At 44.9% G+C, this 24,155-nt stretch overlaps 1 protein-coding gene across 1 annotated transcript in view; it reads right to left on the bottom strand.

Annotated features, from left to right (window-relative positions):
* Positions 1–24,155, bottom strand: part of magi2a (membrane associated guanylate kinase, WW and PDZ domain containing 2a) — a 961,431-nt gene that overhangs the window by 154,134 nt on the left and 783,142 nt on the right. The window lies entirely within an intron of this gene.

Below are 24,155 nucleotides of genomic sequence, written 5' to 3'. Positions count from 1 at the left end.
AGATTGGATTCAGGAAATGATTCCCTATTGAATTACAAATTTTTCTTGTATCTTGTCCAGGATTATGAGAAAAATGTAATGAGGAACTTGGATAGGGGACAGCAGTATTCATGTATTTCATGAATTTTGTCCTTTTAGAGATTTATGAATTGCTGAATGGAAAGGAATCATTTAATAGGAAAAGAACATTGAGCTTCTCATTAGCTGCTTCGTGATATGTTTATTGCTTGTAACAAGGATCATATCAACAGGGATTTGTGGAAGAGGGTAGAGGAACTATTAGTAGCCTTGTTACACTTAACCATTTGGTTCGTACATTCTTAATGGTGAAAAATTCCTAAATTAAAACTTAAATTAAATTACATGAGTGCAGGAGTTAACACAGAATCTTATGCTTTTACTTTCCCGCAAATTGAAAAAGTTCATAAACATTACTGCTGTCCACAGATTTTAGTTTTAAAGCTTCAACTTAAAAATCCAGTTTCCTCAATAGTTTAGTGGGTCAATATGCCGCATAATGCATTACACAGAGTTACAGACCAGAGGTTCAGACTTCTACTCAGTGGGTTGATTTCAGCAGGGGAAGCAGTTGAAGTACCATAAGTGGCCGCAATGTCCTTGTACTAGGGAGATTAAAAAACATCAGGAGGATTCCCACTCTGAATTGATATCTCATGGTTTCTGTTGAAAAATGCAAATGCATGATTTTTTTAGACAAAGGATTGGACTCAGCTGTGATGTTCTCCAAGGAAAAATAGTTTTCTCACACTCTGAACTTGCACTTGAGAGCAGGATCAGAAGAACTGCTGCCCCCCACCCAGTGAACCAGACCCCGATAAAAGCCAGTGCCTTGAAGAAGGACGGTGGAATAAATGCTAAAGAACAGCAGAAGTTGAACACAGAATCTCATGCTTTTCCTTTCCCTGCTAAAATTTAAAGGCTGGCCCTAAGAAAAATCAAGCATTTGTATGCTTACCGTCCCAAATGAAAAAAACGTGCCTGTACATGGTATTGTGTGAGGTTTGTTTTGATCCTTGACCAGACCCCCAAGCCTTTGGTAAGAGTCAGCTAGGGACCAATAATGTTTTATTTAAAGTAGACAAAGTTTGAAATTCAAGACACTTGCACAGCAAAGAAAGCCAAAAGATTCCACGGGCTTTAAATAAACAAATGTAAACCATAAGACCATGAGACATAGGAGCAATTAGGCCAATAGAAATTAGGCCAATCAGCCCATCGAGTCTGCTCCGCCATTCAATCATGGCTGATAAGTTTCTCAACTCCATTCTCCCGCCTTCTCCCCGTAACCTTTGATCCCCTTACCAATCAAGAATCTATCTATCTCGGTCTTAAATACACTCAATGACCTGGCCTCCACAGCTGCCTGTGGCAATGAATTCCATAGATTCACCACTCTCTGGCTAAAGAAGTTTCTCCTCATCTCTGTTCTAAAAGGTCTTCCCTTTACTCTGAGGCTGTGCCCTCGGGTCCTAGTCTCTCCTACTAATGGAAACATCTTCTCCACGTCCACTCTATCCAGGCCTTTCAGTATTCTGTAAGTTTCAATCAGATTCCCCCTCATCCTTCTAAACTCCATCGAGTATAGACCCAGGGTCCTCAAAAGTTCCTCATATGTTAAGCCTTTCATTCCTGGGATCATTCTTGTGAACCTCCTCTGGACCCTCTCCAGGGCCAGAACATCCTTCCTGAGATACGGGGCCCAAAATCGCTCCTAATATTCTAAATGTGGTCTGACCAGAGCCTTATAAAGCCTCAGCAGCACATCCCTGCTTTTATATTCTAGCCCTCTCAAAATAAATGCCAACATTGCATTTGCCTTCCTAACTACCGACTCAACCTGCAAGTTAACCTTAAGAGAATCCTGGACTAGGACTCCCAAGTCCTTTTGCACTCCAGATTTCTGCATTCTCTCCCCATTTAGAAAATAGTCAATGCTTCTATTCTTCCTACCAAAGTGCATGACCTCACACATCCCCATGTTGTATTCCATCTGCCACTTCTTTGCCCATTCTCCTAACCTGTCCAAATCCTTCTGCAGCCTCCCCACCTCCTCAATACTACCTGTCCCTCCACCTATCTTTGTATCATCTGCAAACTTAGCCAGGATGCCCTCAGTTCCTTCATCTAGATCATTAATGTATAAAGTGAAAAGTTGTGGTCCCAACACTGACCCCTGCAGAACTCCACTAGTCACCGGCTGCCATCCTGAGAAGGACCCCCTTATCCCCACTCTTTGCCTCCTGCCAGACAGCCAATCTTCTATCCATGCTAATACCTTGCCTCTAATACCATGGGCTCTTATCTTACTGAGCAGCCTCCTGTGCGGCACCTTGTCAAAGGCCTTCTGGAAGTCCAAGTAGATAACATCCATTGGCTCTCCTTTGTCTAACCTACTTGTTACCTCCTCAAAGAATTCTAACAGGTTTGTCAGGCATGACCTCCCCTTGATGAAACCATGCTGACTTTGCCCGATTTTACCATGTATTTCAAGTATTCTGAAATCTCATCCTTAATAATGGACTCTAAAATCTTACCAACGACCAAGGTCAGGCTAATTGGCCTGTAATTTCCTGTCTTCCTTACTAGACAAGGTCAGAAAGATAAAGTAATTTACATTATCTATCTTACTCCAACATTAAGGGTAAATATGAGGTACATATGAATCACCAGGCAAATTGTGGTCAAACACACCACACTGCACAATAAATGACAGATGCAACCAAAACAGATTCCACAGATTTTTCAACAAACCATCCAGATGTCAGTAACACTGTGCATCAACCAATCTCACTGAAGCTACATCTCTCACACAAGGGATTCCAATCTTCCTTTTGAAGATCTTGCCTTGGAATTCTCTCCAAAGGTCGCTCCAACTTGGATGGCTTCAACAACGGCCCGCCTTGCTGGGTTTCAATCTTGTCTCCCGTTCTCCTGGATTCTTGAGTACTTATTCAAGCGCCAACTCACAAGCACAAGTTCAGCTCTTTGGCTGCACTGAGCAGAACTCTACCACTCCAAAGAGGTACCTTTGCCCAAACAGCCTGTACCAAGGAGTAACCAGCCTTCAGCTGCCTTCTTGGATCTTCAGGGTTTCTCTTGACCCCTCTTCAATTACCAGGGCTTCTCCCAAGCCCACCTCACTTAAAGTCTGCTACCTGCACCCTTTTCTTTAATCAGAGCCTCTTTCTCTGCTCCTTTCTTTTTCCTTAACTTAACTGGGCTTGTTTCTGTCCCCTGTCTCTGTCCCTTACTTGGGACTTTACTTTTGGACCTCTCCCTGTCCTCTCTCCCCTCTCCCTGTCCCCTGCCTGGGTCACTTGCCAGCCATTTTGCTCCACACTCAGTCACCTGACCGAGGTTTTTACGCCTTCTTTCTTTTTTTCCTCTTTGTGCGCAGGTGCACTGGGCCTGTCCTGGGCCCAAAGGATTTAAAAATTACAGAAGTGCACTTGTGCAGCCCACTCCCTTCCTGCGCCTGCTCAGAAAGTCTGAGGTTCATCGGGGGTTGAAGTTCCCAACCTCTGATCTCACAAGGCAAGTATAGTTTTTGAAACAAGCTGAATGAAATTACCTCAGTTAAAAAAGTTAACATATAAGGAAAGTGAATAGAAATAGCAATATCGGATGACGGCATTTCACGATGTCAATTAATAGTACAACTTAATCCATCGGTCATATATATAGTTTAGAGAGCTAGCTGCACACCTTATGAGGACATTTAAATAAATGATTAGTAGCTCAGTAAGATATATATATAAAAATGATGAAATGTAACAGGCCTTTGGAATCGACCCAAGAACATTGAGTTCAAAACACTGTATAGCACATAAAGATCTTGGCTAGAATTTTACTAGCCCCATGGCAATAGGATAGGAGGCAGGAAGACTGGCAAAATGGCACGGGAAGGCATGGGGGTTGTGCCCAATGTCTTCCCACCATTATCTCATTTTGCCAGCAGTGGGAAAGCTGATGAGTCTGCTACATTTGGGAGCCTAATTGACCCACTTAAGTGGCCAATTAAGGGCCTCTTCCTGCCTCTGTGGCCATTTTGCCTGCATTGGAGCAGTCCGCCACCACATGGGGACACCATTCAGTTAAACCTGGGCATTTTTGGGGCTTCCATGGCTCACAGAGGGACAATAGCCACCCTTGTAGCAATAATGTTGCCCGCTCTCAGGGATCCTTTCCTGTTACCACCCACACCCCCCCAACTCCACCACTCCTGATTGTTGGATCCTGCCTACTGACCCCAGCGTCCTCCGACCCCACAGCCCACTTTGGGGGCACCTGGCCATCAATGCACCTGCAGCTACAGCCTCAGCACTGGCCTGCTGAGCTGCCAGTTCTGTGATTGGGCCAGCAGCTCTAGGGGGAGGGCTGCCGTCCTTAATAGGGATTGCAGCCTCAGTGCGGCCACTTAATTGGCCATCGTTGGGAAAATGTCTCTCTGCGTCCAACCGCCAGCATAATATCCTGGTACTGGGATAGTACACACATTGGGCGGAATTGTCCCAGATTTGCATTAAGTGCGGTAGCGGGCAAGAGAAGCAACATTTACCCGCCGACCGCAATGGTGGCTTCTCACGCCATATCGTCCCAATCCCATCGTGTTAATTATGCATTCCTGGGCAACACACTATTTCGACGGCAGGTGGGCTCTCATTCGCCCACCAGGCCATCACCTCGCCACTTCATCATGCCGGGAGTCATATTTGAAGTGCAGGCCCACACACCCCTCTCAGTGCTTCCAGCCCAGGACTGCTGCATGGAAGACATGCCCTAAAAGGCAAAAGGACTGCAGCCCCAAGGGTTAACGACATGTCCCTCGAGCACCTTTTGGATGCTGTGGAGGCCTGCCATATTGTCCTCTACCCTGGCTTTGGCCGCCGGATGGGCAGTAACATCACCAATCCAGCAGTGGTCAGCGTCAACTTCCGACAAAAGAGGACAGTGACCCAATAATGAAAAAGGATGAATAATCTCCTCTGTTCCGGCAAGATAAATCACCCTTCCCGTCACTCTCAACTCACCCATTGATAAATGCATCACATATCCACAGGTGCCTCACTCACTGCCAGTTCAAGAGACATCACCATTCATTTTCACATACACACCTTCATTGTCCTCATCCAGTCTGTGGGACCACTCACCACCCACACATGCCAGGCATACTTATCATCTGGCCTGGGAAGTGTTCTGCTTACCCTCTCTCCAACTCTATTTATGCAGGACAAGCTGCACACAACAAGAGGGAAAGGTCGCAGACTGGTGGAGGAATGTCTGAAATAAAGCTCCTCACGCACTTTGAAAATAGAGCCATGCAGTTGGCTGGTGAGGATCTGGACTGTTCCTGTGCTGACAGGGAGGTTGATTGTGCTTGACGAAGTGAGGATCCAGCAGTGCAACATCCACCAGACAACCAGGCTGTGAGTGATGTGTCCTGTTTCACAGGCCACTGCCATGCACTAATTATCTCTGCTTGCTTTCGTAGGCACATCTGGGAAACAGCTGATGGAGTCCACGACCCAGGGCCTCCAATCAAACCCTGAAGAAACCTCTGAAGAGAAATCTGAAGGTACCTTTGTTGAAGACCCATCACAGCACTCACCGACATCCTGCACCAGCGCAGAGACACACACCTTGGTGGGACCTAGCTTTAGAGTACACTCGGGTTCACAATCCAGTGAGCACCTCACACTGTCTGATCCACAGCAGGTGGCGGCAGGGACTTCCCAGGTGTCCAGCGCTGGGAGGACTGCTGGAGGCCAGAAATTTGCTGTGTCTACGTCAGATGATGAACCACTGGACTCGATCATACCTCAGTCACTGGAGCTGCTGCAAGGGCTGAACTCCATCGCTGATGCCATAGCCTCCAACAGTGTGTACATGAGAGCACTGCATGTCAGCTTGATCTCACTCCAGCTACCCATTCTCCTCAAGGAGTCAGCCAGGGGCCCTCGGGCACCCTTAGGGAGGAGGATACCCAGGTGATTCCGGATTCTGGGAGTGTCTGGCCGATCCGAATCCCCTCTTCCTGTGACACCATCAGCTCCAGCTCCACAGGCCAAGGAAGGTGCCACTTACACACAGCAGGACGTCACAAGTAGACTGGGGCCCTCCAGAGGATGCTCGCCAAGGCCTTTACAGACAGGGCGTAGCTATCAGCAGGCTGCCTCCATCTCCGCCGTGGATGTCCGGGGAGCACCAAGGCAGGGTTAGGAGGTTAAGATGTAGTTGCACAGGCTGGGCACAGATATTAATCACTTGTACATAATCACTTTTGTTAATAAACTCCCAAGAATGTCGTCCTACCTATGGCTCCTTGTTCTGATGAGCAGTACTTGTGTCACTCAGATGTGAAATCTTGGTTCCTGCACAAGACAGAGGCAGGTGTCTCAGTCCAGGGCTTCTTCCCTCTGCTTTGTGCAGCCTTCAGACCAAAATGATGGTCCGGCCTCACACTCCCTGGACACATTACTGATGCCTGCACCTTGGCAATGCTTGCCATTACTGCCAGAATGTCATGGGCAGGCATCACGAAGTTCTCTCATTCTCTCTGTGTGTCTCAGTACCTTTAGGGTGGGGCTGGCCCCCACTTTGTCTGCATCTGTGACCAGTGACGCTGTGCTCCTGAAGGAGTCAGGTGCTGAAGGCTGGCAAAGGATCAGGTGCATTTAAAGTTTCATAGCTGCATTTCCATGATATGACCTTGATCACTGAGCACAAGTGAGCTGCCCTCGGCCAGACAGGAGTCAGACATTTACAGAGGCTATGTGAAGATCTATGGAGTGTCCTCACTGCATGGTGTTGTCATTCTCCTGGAATCAAGTGACTATTAAGGCCTCTGCTGCGTCTCCATGACAGGAGCCTTATCACAGAGGTTATGTGCGCTGCCATAAGCCAGACTTGAGGCAAACGTTCATAGGTGTTGTGTGAGGATCCATGGTGTCTGTTCGCTGCATGTCGCGATCATCTTCCACAAATCTAGCAGCTATGAGGGCCTCCCAAGCTCGCCTGCCTCATCTGGCCAGTGAGATGGCTTCATCACCGTCATCGCCGCATTCGAGGACCTCGTCACTCCCATCCCCGTTGACATCCTCCTCAGTGAAAGAGACCTCCAACTCCTCCTCAGCCAGTACCTCTCCCTGTTGCAGCACCAGGTTGTAAAGGGTGCAGCAGATGACGACGATGCATAACACCCTCTGTGGTATATATTGCAAGGTGGTCCGGGCACCGGAACCTAATCTTCAGCATCCCGACGGTTTGCACCACCAAGGTGCAAGTTGCTGCAGTCTGAGGCTGCCACACGGCTGTCATCAGCAACGTCCTCTGCGGGTAGCCCTTGTCCCCGAGGAACCATCTCTGCAGCCTCTGTGGACCCTGGAAGATGTCAGGGATCTGTGACTGACTGAGAATGTAGGGGTTGTGCACACTCTCTCAAAACCAAGCACAGACCTGCTGGATACATTTGTGGTGGTTGCACAGCAGCTGCACATTCAGTGAATGGAAGCCCTTGCGGTTAATGTAGTTGACCACTTGTTGTGATGGAGAGCCGAGCGCCACCTGAGTGCAGTCAATGGCACCCTGTAGGAAACCTGAGAACTGGGCAAATCCAATTGCTCTTGCATCCTGGCTTTCCTGATCCTGGATGAAATGCGCAAAGTTGTGTGCCTTTGCGAAGGTGGCCTCCGTGACCTCATGGATGCATTTGTGGGTGGAGGCTTGTGATATCCCACAGATGTCACCTGTGGAGCCCTAAAAAGAGCTATAAAAATTGAGTGCCACGGTCAATTTCATGGCCACTGGCAGTGGATGCCTCCATGACCCCTTGGTGCCAAATCCTGCAGCAGCTGGCAGGTGTGACTGACCAGTTCACTAGACATGCGCCATCTTTGGCAACACTGGTTCTTGGTCATCTGCAGGAATGAATAGTTCCTGGATCTAGCTAGGCACCGACCAGCAATGACTCGCTCTGGCTCTTCAGTGGCATGTGAGGGAGCCCAAGCTGTCCCTTCTTTCTGAGGGTGCCGCTCCTCCCTCCGCACATCCAGGCACCTCCATCATTCTCTTCTCTGTCGTCTCGCTCTCTGTAAGCCACGAGGCATGCAGCTAGGTTACCAGGCTCCATGATCCTGATGTACAGCTCCTGCAGGATGAAAGAGAGAGATGCATGAGTTAGCTTGGGTGTTCTAAGAACCTCCAATGCATCCTAGGCAGTGCTGGCCAGCACATAGATGGCCAGAGTTTAGTGCACTGCATGGCTGCTCAAAACCTCACTTTCCTCCGCCCCACTCCACCTGACTGATTGGCAGCAGCTTTGCCCACTGGACTGCATGCGGTGCTCTCAGCTCAGGCGTAGGCATTCTCCTAACCTGCACTGCAAGGCTGCGCTGTTAGCTTGAACCATGGTGGGGGGAGACTGGTCCAAATCTGAATACCTGAATGATGACATTGCAAGGGGCTGTGAGCGCCTCCACCAGTGACTGCTCCATGGCCTGTTTTCGCAAGGAATTGTACAATGTATGCAGTCGTCAAATTGATCTGCAGTCCACTAGAACGCTTATTAGTTTGCAGTCTGTACCCGAAAGGTGAGAAGCTCTGGAGCACTTGGTGGCACTTTCATGCCTCTGCGTTTCTTGAGTGGGCAGATAAGATGGAGGCCTGACTTCAAACATGTCAATCTGGTTGCGTCTGAACTGTCTCAGCTGCGGAGGATTGGTCACTTTATACAAGGTTTCCCTGATACGTGGCTGCTTCCCTCCCTCCCACCTCATGTGTGTTGTGCCATCAACCATAGGGTAACTCTTGCTCCCCCACCCCTCGACTCAACCGCAGGGCAGCCCTTGCTCTTCTCCCACCCTCCCCCTAAAACACGCTTCAACCGCAGGGCAGCCCTTGCCACCCCCCAACTCACCTCATCCATAGGGCATTCTTTGCCCCCCCCCCCCCCCACCACCACAAACTGCCTCAACCACAAGGCAGCCCTTGATTTCACTGAGGATACATTTTTAAAAATTGTTCCAAAAAAAATCACAAAACACCAGAAAATTATTCTGTTTCCTGTTGCGCACAGAATCTGCTTAATTTTGTGCCCATTTTGAAGCAGTATAAGTGCAGAACAATCACTTGTTTAGCTCTTTAGCATGTAGCGGAGCCTTAATAATATGAAGAGATGCATTCTGGCACAGGGATCGATAGACTGGCATAGAAAAGGTGTCAGCAGTAATTCCATCTTTTATGTTGGGTATTTGCTTTACACTCAATTTTAAGTGTCTCAGGGTACAAATACACAGGAAATTCTGACCCATTATTCAATATTATATTGCAATATATTGCTTGAATTTATTTTAAAAAATTGAATGTCATCTACAACATTTTTACAGCCACTTTATTCATGCAACAGTAACAATATTGATTTTCATGACTAAGAGCAAATAAGCATGATTGTCAACAAAATAAAATGAGGTTGTTATCCAAATTTTGGAAAGTACCATTGTGACATGGTTGTGTTGGTCAAATGTCACATGACAACAACTTATTGTAATGGTCCTAGTCAACTTGCCTCCAATGATTGTTTCCTTAATGACATTTCAAAACTTGTATTTATCCTGCTCGCTGGAGGAAGCTGACTCATTCCCTTCAGCTCCTGGATCTCCCTTAAAAAAAAAATGCCATCATTTGGTCTTTCAAATGTTCTTTTAGTCTCTCCTTGGAATGTAATTATTCAATTAAATACATCATAGATTGATTGATTGGCATCCTTCCATCTGCAAGAGATAATGGGAACGCAGCCTCATAGAGTTTGCTAATATGCAAATACAATCTCTCTATGAGTAGGAAAAAAAACTGTGAAATCAGATGGAATTATGTGCTCTTTTATTATGTGGACTTATGCCAAATGGGATGAAACTATCCGAATCTTTTGACCTATGTATGTACATTGCTCCATGGACACCACATGGGAATTTTGAGATGCACTAGCTGCAACCGAAGGGATTCCACTCCCTGAACGCATGGCTGGTGTGTCACCATATACAGGGTATCATGCAGGTCAATGCTTGGTATCTTGGCAGCAGTCATAATGCCTTCATTCTGTGACAGTTTGCTGTGCCACCTCTAAGTGAACAAACTAGAAACCTACCAGATGACAAAGGCTATCTTTGATGACATAACTCATGACTTCAGTATGTAACACATACACACAAGGGCAGCATGCATACACAAAAGTTATGCTACCACACAAAATGTCATACAACAAACCATTGGGGTTTAAACAATGCTTCCACTGCATGGACCGCTCTAAAGGAGGCCTGCAGTACTTGGCTGAGTATGTGTCAAGATTTGTGGTGGTCTGCTTTGCTTGCCTACTTGTTTTGTATCTTCACACACATTTTTTTCCTTTTGGAGAATAGTGGGGATGTGTTGGATTAGCAGGTGGATTATCAACCTATTTGAACTGCATCATGAACGTTTCATCCATTGTCAACAAGTCTCAGAGTGGGACTTTAACCCAGGGCTTCTGGCTCAGAAACGGGGGCGCACAACCTCACCTTCAAGAGGGAACAGCCCTTGCCACCAGCTATATGGTGAACAGCTGAAAAGAAAGAGGAGAAGGAGCAAGTGGAAGGGCAGAGACAGCCAACAAAGCCCCCTTTCTGGCAAAAGCTATCTGTGATCAACTCATCCAACTCCAAAACCAGTGAATGCAATTCCAATTTCCTATTTGCCAACAGTCTCACCTCTTACTTTCCACTGTCACTGACCATCACAGCATCCGCTTAGTCACAGTACAAAAACAAAAGCCATCCCAAAATAAATACTCCAACCAAATTTATAATCAAACCATGCCATATTGCAAACAAATATCAACTGATTTCCATTGTGCATTCCCTTAGTGCCTGTCTTTCATGAGCCTTGGCTTATCCTAGTGCTCCCAAGCAGCACTAGTGGGTGCAGCATGGTTAGTGAATGCTGCTGACTTTCAGTGGAGGAGAGGAAAGTCTTGCAGGATGAACTTGAGCAACTCTGGTCCTAGTAGGCCTGGCTGTAGAGTGCACCAAATCAGCTTGGGTGGCAGTTGTCTAGGATGTTTGGCTGACAAGAAACAGCAGAGCACAATGGAGTTGCAGTCGTGGGAGGTTGGATGCAGTCATGTTGAGAGAGGTCAAGTGTATGCTCCAAGGAGGCACTGCCACAGTCCTGGGGCAGTGCCTCAGCAATCCTTTTAATCTTTTGGAGAACAGATTATTGGACTGCTTTGGCAGCCTCCTAACCCCTTTGAATATTTGTATCTGTAGTCATCATGGCAGCAATCTGGGCTTGCATGGCAATAAGCTAAATTTGCATGAATTCAGTGTAAGCTTCCACTTCAGCATCCCGAGGTTGAATGGCTTCTCCTTGTGCTGCAATGGTAGCTAAGACATTGGTCATCAAACGTTGCGTCGGCAGCTGTGTTAATGGAATTAGCCATCACTTCCATGCTGGAAAGGATGAGCTCCAAGCTCTGCAGAAAGGCCTGCGCCAGGTTGGTATCCAACTCATCTATGCTTCTTGACATTGACCGCAGGCTTTCTGGCAAGCCTGCCTATGCACCAAGCATATTGTTGTGCATACCCGCCAGCCTTTTTCTGAAGGCCAGTCCATCAAAGTCCTTATCTGAGTACTCTGCAGCAGATTCTGTGTGAGAGCTCACCCTTGGCTACAGACCAATTATGTCTGGGTCTCACTAGATCCCCCTCAAAGCTATTCTTTAAAGCAGGGGTTTTCAACTGCGGCTCGCTAGATTCCATGAGAAGGTTTCAAGGGGGCTTCACTTCATGGTTTCAACACCGTCTAGCCCTTGGACTGGCTCAACACTTACCCAATGCTGATTGGCAGCCATCACAGTTAGCACCATACCAATCATGTGACCCACCTGACCTCTCACCTCTTTCTCACAGGCCAGTAATTAATTTACAAGTTCAACATCAAAAAATAAATTGCTGACCATGTTTTTAACAAATGTTCCTTACTTAGATCCAATAACAAAATGTTATTTTATGACGGTGTGATATTTGATTTATTACCATTCGCTCCCAATGTTCTTCCCTACCCTCACCCCTAGCTTCTGGATGTCATGAACCAACCATTTCATTTGAATTATCAGCAAGTGTTGGAATAGAAGTTTCAATGGAGAGGAGCCTCCAGGTATTGAGGCAGTGAAGTAATAAACCCAGAACTTGTAGCTGAATTAAACGTTCAGGTAGGAATTACTTAGGTAGCCTATCAAAGGCAGCAGGAGGTTTTGAAAAGAGGAAAGCAGGTACTGGGGTGAGTCTACAGATTTGATCCTGCTCAAGAGGAAAAACCCAGCAAAATAAGGACACAAAACAACCAGAAAAGCAAAGGTGGCTTGATGCCAAGCATGCAAAAAATGGGCCTTATTAATTTTGTGTGCTGAACATGCTTGTACTGGAGTTGCTATAAAAAGGCATAACTATTTAGGGGCAAGTGGCAGGGGCAGTCCATAGATTCAGTCTCTGAGAAAAGCATTGACTAGTTACACAAACACAGAAAGGGCGGAAACTGAAGCGAGGAAAGGAAAATGTTGAATAGTTGTTCCAGACTTGCTGTTGGGCTGGAGTGCGGTTAGGAGCATTGGTGGCACCCCAGAGTTTGGGGCTGTTTGAATAATGTTGCTCTTAGCACGGTTATGGTGTTCTAATTGGTGACAGGTGTAATAGAAGCAGTGCTGTTTTCATTGGAGCATTCACACCCAGAGCCCCCACTGTCTCCCAATACTCAGAGCCCTCACCATCTCCCAATACCTGGAGCCATCACAGTCTCCCAATACTCGGAGCCCTCATCATCTCCCAAAATCCAGAGCCCTCATCGTCTCTCAATGCTCAGAGCCCTCATCGTCTCCCTATACCCAGGGCCCTCATCGTCTCTCAATACTCAGAGCCCTCATCGTCTCCCAATACCCGGAGCCCTCATCGTCTCCCAATAGCCAGAGCCCTCACCGTCTCTCAATACTCAGAGCCCTCATCGTCTCCCAATACCCAGAGCCCTCATCATCTCTCAATACTCAGAGCCCTCATCGTCTCCCAATACTCAGAGCCCTCATCGTCTCCCAATACCTAGAGCCCTCATCGTCTCCCAATACCCAGAGCCCTCATCGTCTCCCAATACCCAGAGCCCTCATCGTCTCCCAATACCCAGAGCCCTCAATGTCCCCCAATATCTGGAGCCCTCATCATTCCCAAAACCTGGTGCCCTCACTTTCTTCCAATACCCGAAGCCTTCATCATCTCCCATTACCCAGAGCTCTCATTGTCCCCCAGTACCCAGAGCCCTCATTGTCTCCTAATACCTGCAGCCTCGTCGTCTCCTAATATCCGGAGCCCTCACTGATTTCCAACATCCGAAGCTCTTATTGACTCCCAATACCTGGGGCCCTCACTGTCTTCCAATACTCAATGCCTCATCATCTCCTAATAGCCAGAAACCTTATCATCTCCAAATACCTGGAGCCCTTATTGTCTCTCAACACTCGGCGGCTTCATCGTCTCCTAATACCTGGAGATCTCATTGTCTCCTAATACCCATAGCCCACAACATCTCTCAAAACTGAGCCCACACTGTCTGCTAATACCCGAAACTCTCACTTGTTTCTAATAAAATAGAACAGTATAGCAAAGAATGAGGCCATTCAGCTCATCGAGTTTGTGTCCACTCTTTCAAAGACGAATCCTGTTAGCTCTACTCGCTGGCTCTTCCCCATATTTTTCTCTTTCAAGTGTTTATCTCATTCTCTTTTGAAGGATACCATTGAGTCTGTATCCACCATCTTATCAGGCATCTTGAAGCTACCTATGATGACAGCAAGGGCTTTGGGTATTGGGAGACAGTGAGGGCTCTGGGTATTGGGAGACGAAGAGGGCTCCAGATGCTGGGAGACGATGAGGGCTCCGGGTACTGGGAGACAGTGAGAGCTCTGGGTACTGGGAGACAGTGAGGGTATTTTCTTCCCTTCATCACCGTCTTCCTGTTCTTTCAGTTCTTGCTTCTCCACCGCAGCCTGGCTAGATTGCATTATATGGGTCCCAGAAAGAAACAAAGCAAGAAATAATTGTTGTATGTAGGAACTGCAATTTGCACAGCAATCTGGAAGCACTATTTGACATCACTAGGAGTAAATAAGCATTTGCTGAGAAAAATGTTAAAGTGTAAAATATTTCTACGAATACTAAGCATGTATTGAGAAACAATGCTCAGCAGCCAAATCTTTAAAAATGTTTCTATTACTTTTCAAGTCATAATTTGCAATGATTGCAGGGAAATTCTGGACATTAACACTCTGACGCAACCAATTTACCATAAATTAATGTATAATACAGATGGCTGTTTAAAAAATACAGGTGACATAAATGGTAGTTGAGAAAAAGAATGGTAAATCTTGGATAAGGATGTCATGAAGACATGAATAAAACAAGCAAAAGATCATAAATATCCAAAATAATATTGAGAGCCAACACTAACCCACTAATTAACCATGAGTAGCCACTAGAAATACAAGAAAAAATATTTTCTGCAATCCATTCTAGAGTTAATTATATTGTATTCTGCCACAATGTGATAATGACCAGATAATCTGTTTTTGTTTGGAGGCCAGACAAACTATGCAACTGGAGGCAGATGGCACTGATGGCAATGCCAAGCATTTAGTCCTGAGGATCTGGATACTGCGCAGCAAGAAGCTCAATTACCTCACACAAGTGATCAAGGTCTGTGAATTCATCTTCAAAAGCTATATCCCACCAAGTACAACCCTAGCCTCATACAAGAGGCTCTCCAGAAACAGAGGGCAGAATTTTATGGCCTCGTCGCGGTGGGGGCAGAGCTGTAAAATGCAACCAGCTGTTCCAAAGTCTACTGACTTTGGCAGGACCAGAGATCATGCCGGCAGAGGGGCCGTAAAATTCCACCCAGGGGGCCTCCCTCCTCCTGTTCACCTCCTCCACCAAGGCATCCGGTGCATGACAGAGAACTTTACAGCATGTTTTCTGCCCTGGTGCACCATAATTCAATGTTCTACGTGCTTATACTTTCTTCTGCAGCTAAAGCTAGTACCTGCTCCAGCTAGAATGCACATCCTCTTTCAGAGGCACAGTCTGGCTTTAAGTAGTGCAGGCTAGCTTTAAGTGGTGCTAGCATTGCTCAAACTTGGGTATCTGCTAAGGAATACAGTCACTTGTCAGCATGTTTAGTGCTAGTGTCATGCAAATTAGCAGGCAGCATGAAGTTTGCTTGTTGTCTGCATCAGAAGCAATAGCAGGGGTTCAAATATGCATTGTGATATACAAACATGTTATCTGGCCACGTGCAATTTCACAGCCCAAATACTTTAGGTAGATTATCCATAGACTTAAAGCATCAGAATGTTTCATAATGATTCAGACCATGCTTTAACAGCAACAAAAGCTTATATTTATATAGCACCTTTAATGTAATGAAATACCCAAGATGCTTCACAGGAATTTTATAAAACAAAGAATGGCACTGAGCCACATAAGGAGATGTTAGGTCAGACGACCAAAAGCTTGGTCAAAGACTGGGCAGCATTTTCCTGTCAACAAATGGGGGGCAGGGCTTGCTCGCCAATGCATAAAATGACGCGCTGTGACATCGGGCGGGCTTCCCGACGTCACCGCACATCATTCAGATATTCAGTTCAGTGGGTATGCAGCCGAGTCGGCTGCATGCCCGCCAAACTGTCAAAGGCTTATTAAGGCCTGTTAAATAGTAATTAACTGAGCTGCTCTTAAGGTTGGCGGGCAGGCGAAGAGCTCAGGTGGCTTTTGTATTTTTCATGAAACCTCATCCACGAGTGGGATGAGATTTCATGAAGCGTTTATTATTTAAATAAAAACTTTTGAAATAAATAATGGACACGTCCCAGCTCATGTGACAGCTTCAAATGAGGGGACATGTCCTTAAATTTTTTCCCCACCTCTGTTCAAATTTCCATAGAGAGGTGTAGGGAGGGGAGTCCAGATCTGGGACCTAGGCAACTGAAGGCATGCACCAATGGTGCAGCAAATATGAATGGGAAAGCACAAGAGGCCAGAATTAGAGAAGCACAGATACCTCAGAGGGCTGTGGCGTTGGAGTGGATTAGAGAGCTAGGGAAGGACAAGGCCACAGGGGCATTCGAAAACAAGGACGAGAATTTTAAAATCAAGACTTTACTATTTGAATGTACAACTCATTATCCACCATGAATACATAACTGAGCAATAAATTAGTTTGCAGACTGAGATTACATTTTTAACAATTTATAGACAAAAATGGAGTATTAAATGGAGAAAATAAAATCATCTAATTAGCATTTAGTTTTGGTAACAGCAAGCTCTAAACTTACCAGCAACCTATGATTTCTCTCTCCCTCAACTAAAGTTGTGACACTGATGTCTGAATAATGTCCCTTATTATTTTGAATATTTGTACACAATGAGAAGTATCATTTTGCCAGGATCAGCTGCTTTTCTAGTTAACAAATTTTATTCTATTAGCTAAAACCTATCTAAACCTGGCCTGAATATGTTGTATGGCAATCTGGAAGCACTACTTGACATCGCCAGCAGTAAATAAGCATTTGTTGAGAAAATTGTTAAGGTTTTGTAAAATATTTCCACAAATGCTGAGTGTGTGTTGAGAAACAATGCTCAGCAGTCAAATCTTAGAATGTTTCTATTAATTTTCAAGTCATAATTTGTAATGATTATAGGGATATTCTGCACATCAACACTTTGATGCAACCAATTTACTGTAATTTGATGTATAATACAGAAGGCTGTTTAAAAAATATAAGTGACATAAATGGTAGTTAAGAAAAACAATAGTAAATCTCAGATAAGGATGTCATGAAGGCATGAATAAAACAAGCATAAGATCATAAATATCGAAAATAATATTGAGAGCCAATATTAACTGACTGATGAACCATGGGCAGAATCTTTGGCTTGGTGAGCGGGGGCTGGGGCCCGCTCGCCGAGCAGTAAAATGATGCACGGTGATGTCAGGCCTGCGTCCCAACATCAATGCGCGTTATTTAGCTTTTCAGTTCGGCGGGCACGCAGCCAAGTTGGCTACACTCTCACCAAACTGTCAAAGGCCTATTAAGGCCATTTAAAAAGCCAATAAAGCAATTAGCTGAGCTGCCCGTCCAACCTTAAGATTGGTGGGCAGGCGAAGAGCCCAGGCAGCCATTTCATTTTTCATGGAACGTCATCCACAGGCAGGATGAGGTTTCACGAATGTTTTTAAAGTGTTTGAATTTTTAAAAAAAATTAATGGACATGTCCCAGCTCATATGACAGTTTCATATGAGGGGACATGTCCTTAAATATTTTTTTTACCTTTATTCAATGTTTTATAAGCGAAAGTAATCTCCCTGATGGACCTCTGTGTCTCAGGGAGATTTCTGCACTCTTGCATGCGCATGCGTGAAAGAGCGCACTCCCTGACTCAGGCAAACACCCCCGTCCACACAGGGAGCACTCAGCGCTTCTGGGCATGCGTCACGCTGGGCGGGCCTTAACTGGCGGTGTAAAAAAAAGTGGCATGTAAAATGGTGGTGCCCAGCCGATTGGGGGCACCAATCGGCTGTGCGCCCGCCCACACCCGCCCCCGCACAACCCCTCTGATGAGAAGAAAATTCTCCCTATAGTAGTCAATGGAAACACAAGAAAAATATTTTCTGCAACCCATGCTAGAGTTAATTATATTGTGTTCTACAAGAGAAAAATTTGAATAAATTCCATAAATGGATAATAAATACTTGTAATAATTTTACAAGCTATTTTAAAATATAAATGGGGACTTGAATAATTCCTTTATTTAAATATTTTATCGCAAATCATTTTTTTTTTGCCTTATGGACTACCTTCCTCCCCTGGTTATGGTTGAGTTTTTCTGGCCTGGCCTTTTGCATTCCTAGCACTGATCGGCCCACTTGCAGAATCTTGTATTGGCATTAGGGTGGGGGAGGTCTGGAGGGAGATGGAAGCACAAACTGTCCTGGCCCTAAAGCCCAAAGATTATTTTGAGTACAAAACCTTTCTTAATGGAACCAGACATCAGCAAAATCTCCAGTCTGCATAATGTCAGATTGCAAGGCACAATGTGAAATGTAACTTATTGGAACTGAGTATCTTTATGTGTCTTTCAGCTTTGGTGCCTTATGGGCCGACGATGAGTAACCTGAGGAGGGAAAGCAAGAAACACCCTCTCTCGCCTTAGTTGCAAGAATATGTTGAGCTTGAATTTACTCCAAACAGAGGCCCAGTGACACCACACAATCAGAGAAACTTACAGCACAGAAAAAAAGCCATTCGGTTCACCATGCTAGTCTTTGAAAAAGCAGTTGTGCTTAGTCCCACATCCCCACTTTTCGTCTGGAACCCTGTAAATTCCTCATCCTCAAGTACCCGGCGAATGATCTTTTAGAATTACCTATGGAATCAGCTTCCACCACCTTCACAGGTAGAGCATTCTAGATCCCGACAACTCTCTTTGAAAAGGTTTTTCCTCAACCCCCTCCAAATTTCTTGAAAATTATTTTCAAACCTCATCATCTGGAAAACTTCTATTAGGTCATCAGGTCACCTCTGAAGGTCAAGGAAAACAAAAACAATCCAAACAATTCCAATCATAACTGAAGTACCACATGCTTGGTAATATCCTGGGAAAACTCCTCTATATCCTTTTGTTAGATCCATTGCCCTTGGTTCGTTGGGGCTAAAGGATCCAGATTGCATGCTTGTTTCGGGGTGACCGAGTTGGTAAAGAGGCAGGGAATGTCAGTAGATCATTGTTAGAATAAACACATGTTGTTTATTTACAAACAAAACTCAGCAGCTACACTTGTGTGCTCATAACTCAAAGCTCTGTCTTCGCTCTTCAGTGTCTGACTCAAGACTCTCTCACAGAAGTAGCCCACGCTACTCTGTTCTTGGGTATTAGGATCAAGTGATCTTACATTACAACACTTGTCTTAAAGGTATATTACACATCAGATTACTATATCCCTCCCCCTTTACTGAAAAATACATTTTACAATTTTTTGATATATCAATTTATTTACACAGGTCAATTATTTACAAAGTCAGTCTCTCTGGGGGTTTCCTTATGCGTGTAGAATGTCTCAGCTCTACAGCTTCTGAAGTTTGATTTGGAACCTCCTTTACTGGAGTCGTCTGAGTATCTGGTTCTTCAGTAGGTACCTGTAAATCTGTTTCTTCGACAATTTCAGGTACAGTCAGCCCTTCAAACACATTTGTATTCCATTGAGTTCTTTCAACAGGAGACATTGATTCAGTATCTAACACTGGCATGTGGACACGCCCTGGCACTCATGAACCAAACTCCCAGCTATGGGTGAATAGCTCCATTGCCTTGTGAATACCACAAGAGAGTGGAAGACTAAGAAGTAAAAATGTGAAGTGGAGCCCAAAGGCAGACTGATGTCTAAATATGTCATCTTTCCAGCAACTCCTGCAACCAAGCTGGTGCCAAATATAGTGCTTTACATTCCTTTGGACACAACCAGGGAAGTCGAAAGGGAGACTCTGACATTTGGCAGTCCAGGGTTTCCATAATTTTTGCCTAGGCTTGCACCTTGGAGTGAACACTCCAGTTTCACAGCAGACCATTAACACAACTTGGAAGCCAGCAGTTACGAGTGATAAGCCCAACTCAATTGGCATAGAGAATGGGTGCTACAGGCTGTCACCGATGGTGGGTGAGACCATCATTTCCCAATGGTCAGCCACCACCCATCTCAAGTTGGGCCTGACTAGTAAGGTGCTGACCCGCCATGGTCCATCCGCTTCAATGGGTGCTTGGAACTTTACAGTCTCTGCTCAATAAGTGACCAGAATCCATTGCACCTGTTAAACAAATGAAACAAATAAAAAGAAAGAAGATGTCAACTCTTCAACTAGCAAGCTGGAATGTCAGGACCATGTGCACGGGATTGACTGACGACATGTAGCTGGTCGATAATGTGCTCAAGACAGATAGGGTTGACATGCAAATTGGCAAGTCTGAACATTGACATAGCTTCCCTACAAGAGACCAGGTTTGTCGTGAGTATATCACTGAAAGAAATACATTACATATTCATCTGGCAGGGCAAGGACCTGGATCTGGATCTGGTGTGAGGGTCCTGATCTTGGACTGCTCCAGGACACCTTGTGGCATAATTTGTTTTGAAAGAAGATGTTAGTTACGCAAAAGTCTTGGTAGCAGCAAAACTCAATTGGTTAGCAGACAGAAAACAGGGAGTAGGAATAGAGGAGTCTTTTTAGGAATGGCAGGCGGTGACTAGTGGGGTATTGCAGGTATCAGTGCTTGGGCCTCAGGTATTCACAAGATATTTCAATGATTTGGATGAGGGAACCAAATGTAATATTTCCAAGTTTGCTGATGACACAAAACTAGGTGGGAAGGTGAGCGATGAGGAGGGTGTTAAGAGGTTTCAAGACGATTTAGACAAGCTGTGAGTGGACAAATACATGGCAGATGCAGGATAACATGAATAAATGTGAAGTTATCCACTTTGGTAGGAAAAACAGAATGGCAGAGTATTATTTAAAAGATGATAGATTGGGAAATGTTGATATACAAAGGGACCTCGGTGCCCTTGTACACCAATCACTGAAAGCAAACATGCAGGTGCAGCAAGCAGTTAAGAAAGCAAATGGTATGTTGGCCTTCATTGCAAGAGGACTTGAGTATAGGAGTCAGGATATCTTACTGTAGCTATACAGGGCCTTGGTGAGAGCACACCTGGAGTATTGTGTGCAGTTTTGGTCTCCTTATCTAAGAAAGGGTATACTTGCATAGAGGGAGTGCAGCAAAGGTTCACCTTTCTGATTCCTGGGATGGCAGGATTGTCATAGGAGCAGAGATTGGGCCAACTAGGCCTATATTCACTGGAGTTTGGAAAAATGAGAGGGAGTCTCATTGAAATTTATAAAATTCTGACAGGGCTGGACAGACGATGCAGAGATGATGTTTCCTCTGGCTGGGGTGTTTAGAACAAGGGGTCACAGTCTCAGGATTCAGGGTAGGCCATTTAGGACCGAGGTGAGGAGAAGCTTCTTCACTCAGAGGATTGTGAACCTATGGAATTTTCTACCACAGAGGGCTGTGGAGGCCAAGTTACTGAATATATTTAAGAAGGAAATAGATAGATTTCTAGACTCTAAAGGCGTCAAGGGGTATGGGGAGAGAGCGGGAGTATGGCGTTGAGATAGAGGATCAGCTATGATCATTTTGAATGGCGAAGCAAGCTCGAAGGGCCGAATGACCTATTCCTGCTTCTATTTTTTATGTTTCTATCACCAGATGTGTCTCTGTGAATAGCATTCTCAACACATGCAGCTACCACGGCGCTGACTGTGATACAGATCATTCCCTGACGTGCTCCAAGGTTATAATGCAACCCTTGAAGTTTTTTCATTCAAAGCAATAATGTTGGCCTTGTATTAATGTCAACCATGCTGACTACCCAGACTCGATTGAGCAGGCACCTCTGGCATTCCAAGAGTGCAGAAATGAAATGGAACATACTTCGAGACAGCATCTACAATACCGCATTCTCAACATATGGGAAACAAAAGCGGAAATATATGGACCAGTTTGAGGCTAACATCATTGTGATGGAACCTGTCATTGAAGCCAAGTGGTCAGCTCTCATTAATTACAAAAGAGATCTGAGCTAGGAGACTCTGAATACACTAAGTGCCACTAGAAGTAAAGGTCAACAGACTGTACGGCAGTGTGCCAATGATTTCTGGTTACAACTTTGTCAGAATATCCAGATGTCCTTTGACACAGGGAATTCTAGGGGCATGTATGGAGGGATCAAAAAGGTCCATTAACAAAGAAAACAGCTCCACTTAAAACAAAGGCAAGGGAGGTCATCACCATCGACTGCAATAAACAGTCTGAGATAGGCGGAACACTACCTTGAGTTGTACTCTAGGGAGAACACTGTCACTGAGAAAACCCTAGACACCATAGAAAGCCTGTCTGTCATGGCAGAGATGGATATCGAACCCACAGTGGAAGAGCTTAGCAAAACTATCGACCCATTTGCCTCGTGCAAAGCTTCAGGTGCTGATGCTACACTGCCTGAATTCATCAAGCACAGGAAACCAGCACTTCTGGAGCATCTGCAGGATGTTTCTGCTGGGGGTGGGGGGAGGTGGGGCAGTGTCCCAGGATATGCATAATGCTAAGATTGTGACCCTGTACAAAAACAAGGATGACCACAGCCATTGCAACAACTATCAAGACACCTTCTTGCTGAGCATCACAGGAAAAGTATGTTGCCCTTGTTAGACCGCAGGCCCTGGTTTAATACATCAACCCAGTGTGCTTGCAGAACTGGAAGATCTATAGTTAACGTGATCTTCTCAGTCCGGCAGCTGCAAGAGAAATGCTGTGAACAGAAGAGACACTATATTGGTATATAGTATATAGAGGCAAACGGCCCACTCCTGCTCCTATTTTTTAAGACCTTTGAAAAAATGCAGGGGAATTCACCCACAATGTCCTGGTCCAAATTTACAAATAAACCAACACCACCAAAACAAATTATCCTATTCTTTATAGTATTGTTGTGTGTGGGACTAGTTTTTCATTGGCCTGTGATTCTGCTACTAGAATTAGGGAGATGGATATATCCAGGCTGGAACCTGCCTTACTGACACTGACCTCCTGTAGTCAGCCAAAAACAAGGGTCAGTGTAAAAGTGTGAATAGAAATCCAGGAATTTGGTTCAGGTTTAAACTGAAAATATATAGTTCGGTTCATAAATATTCTGTGCCACATTTAATATCTATTAACATTTAGGCACATTTTACATTCTGCAGTAGCAGTAGATTATGAGGGTAGTAAATTACTCTTTAGGTTAGCTAGAAAATGGATCATGAATTTCTAATTTAAGCTTTATTTCCCTAAAGCACTTGTGCAAAGGAATGCATTACCATTTCTTAGATTGAATTATTTTTGTCATCGGAAAAAGATAGTCCGTTTTCTGCAGGAATCTGTTTTCTCTTTAACAAACTAACCTTGAACTACATTTAAGGCACTGTTTTGTATCGTAATTCTCTTCTATTGAATATCTACTGAGAATGGGAGCTGAAATTTTGTGTAGATGAAGAAGCACGTTTCGGTGCACAAATGGTCACACTGTTCTTTTTGGAGGAAATCCAAATTTCTTCTGCATTCCTGACTCCTTGCCATTTTCTTCTGGCATTTTTGCAGGTTGGGAATGCCTAGTATGTAAAATGCATACCCAGCCCTGCTGAGGCAGGTTCCCCATTTTAAACAGGGGAAGAAAATCAGATTTCCTCCTGCACACCATTTTATGTCTGGTGGTGTGGGGTTTTGGAAGCACATTAAAGGCATGCCACGTTTGAGAACATGAGAAATAGGAGCAGTAGATGGCCATATGGCCCATCTAGCCTGCTCCACCGTTTAATATGATCATGGCGATCTTGGGCTTCGATTCCACTTACCCGCCTGCTCCCATATACCTTGATTCTCCGAGAGACCAAAAATCTGTCTATCTCAGCTTTAAATATATTCAATGATTATGCACTCACAGCCCTCTGGGGTAGAGAGTTCCAAAAAATCACAACCCTTTGAGTGAAAAGGTTTCTCCTCACCTGTCATGAAGCTATTAATGTACATAATATTATTGGAAAATATTTTTCTTTTAAAGTAGAGGGTCTGGGATGTGTCTTAATTGGGTTAAAGACAGCTAGTCTGGATGCTTTGATGTGCACTAGTTTTGATATGTAAGAGAGTTAGCGCGCATTTGCATTGTTTGAATAGGGCATTCAAGAAGTGGGGTGAAAACTGACAACCATCTAGCAGATACCAAACCATATGCTCATATTACTAATATCAATGGTACTATGAAAGGGGTTTTATTGTTAGACAGGTTTAGTTCAGAGGTTGTTGGTGCAATGAGAATTAACATTTAATCAATAGTGGTTGGTATAACCTTCGCAGTTTTCGGGTGTGCAGAGCAGAGGCAATGTGAGATCAAAAGGCAGCTACAAGCCTCCAACTGG

The sequence above is a fragment of the Carcharodon carcharias genome, chromosome 13, assembly GCF_017639515.1.
Source record: "Carcharodon carcharias isolate sCarCar2 chromosome 13, sCarCar2.pri, whole genome shotgun sequence".
Lineage (NCBI taxonomy): Eukaryota > Metazoa > Chordata > Chondrichthyes > Lamniformes > Lamnidae > Carcharodon > Carcharodon carcharias.
Note: the sequence above shows the minus strand (reverse complement) of the source record. Positions and strands in the feature narration are given on the sequence as shown.